This window comes from Octopus bimaculoides, chromosome 2 (assembly GCF_001194135.2).
Source record: "Octopus bimaculoides isolate UCB-OBI-ISO-001 chromosome 2, ASM119413v2, whole genome shotgun sequence".
Classification (NCBI taxonomy): domain Eukaryota; kingdom Metazoa; phylum Mollusca; class Cephalopoda; order Octopoda; family Octopodidae; genus Octopus; species Octopus bimaculoides.
The window spans coordinates 77,341,502-77,343,240 of NC_068982.1; positions in this window are offsets into that span (position 1 = coordinate 77,341,502).

A 1,739-nucleotide genomic window follows, 5' to 3' on the forward strand; every position below is an offset into this window, starting at 1 on the left:
CCCCCACTATTGCATAACGACCGATGTTGGTGTGTTTACATCCTGTAACTTAGCAGTTTGGCAAAAGAGATCGATAGAATAAGTACTAAACTTACAAAGAATAAGTCCTGGGGTTGATTTGTTCAACTAAAAGGTGGTGCTCCAGCATGGCCACAATTAAATGACTGAAACAGATAAAACAATAAAAGTATATATATATATATATATATATATACATATATACATACATATATATATGCATGTGTGCTTATACATACATGTATTCTGTATATATGTGTACGTATTTATATATGTGTGTATGTGTATATATATGTATATATATTTATGTATACTTGTGTGTGTGTGTATGTGTGTGTGTGTGTGTACACAGGGGGCGGTGAATAAACTATCATGTAAATTACGCAAAAATAAAAATAACACTGACATCTCATTTTAACAGATATATTTACCAAAATTGCATAAAAATATCTTGAAAGACTTATTAAGTAAATTTATTCAATAAAACCGCCATTGCAACTCTTCTGGATGGTTTCCTTGGTGAATGCTGTCATAATCTTTGCTTTCAGTTCATCTTTGTTATAAGGAGTTTTGTTGTTCTCAACTGCACCCCACACATAATAATCAAGGGTGTTGCAGTCTGGGGAGTTATGTGGCCAGATGCTAGGAATGATGTGGTCGCAGAAATTGTCTGCTGACAGCCATGACTGGGTTTTCTTGTTTGTGTGGCATGGAGCAGAGTCCAGTTGCCAGACATTGGGTCTTTCAGCAGCCACTCTCTTGACCCAGGGCAGCACTACCTCCTCCAGGTACTAGATGTAGGCCTCCATGTTGAGTGTGAGTCCATGTGAGAAGATGAATGGAGGCATAACATCGCCATCACTAGTGATCACTCCAAACACCATGATATTGACTGAATGTTTGATTTTCATCACTCTCAGCACATGTCCTCAGATTGACCCCCAAACACTCTGAAATGTTCGTATTGGAGCTTCCAGTGTGAATGGCAAGTAGTACAGAATGTCATTTCCAAATTTCTGGCATAGTGAATTGTGTCATGGTGCTGTTTTTCTCACAGACAGTGCCCAACTGACTCTACTGTAGTGTTTAGCTGATAAAATCAAAAACAAACTATGCGCATATGCAAAATTAAAAACATAAAATGGCGACAATTTACCCATCGCACTCTGTACATACCTACATAACATGGAAAAATGCGAGCATGAAAAGTAATATTCTTAAGATTATAAACCTGGAAAAGTACAGGACAAGTTATTATACCTGTAAAAGTATAGGACAAGCTATTACTTCTAGTAAAGAATAAGAAACTTTTTACTTAAAATATTGCAGCAAAGAATGCTAGTTCTTCTAATTTATTACTCTTTACAGTTCTCATCTTTTAAATTTATTGTACAAAACTGTTCAGCTAATTTGTAAGTTTGTCTAATTAGTCACTTTTTTTCTGTATCTAAAGTAGTAAATTAGCCAAATTCTACTTAAATAAGTATAGTGTTTTTTGTAAACTATAATAAAATATGTTTTGATATTCAAATTTTAATTTTAGCTGCAATATTTTAAGTAAAAAGTTTCTTATTCTTTACTTTACTAGAAGTAATAACTTTTACAGGTGTTATAACTTGTTCTGTACTTTTACAGGTTTATAATCTTAAGAATATGACTTTTCATGCTTGCATTTTTCCATGTAATCCATGATTTTTCCAGGCATTGCTGTTATAAGATGA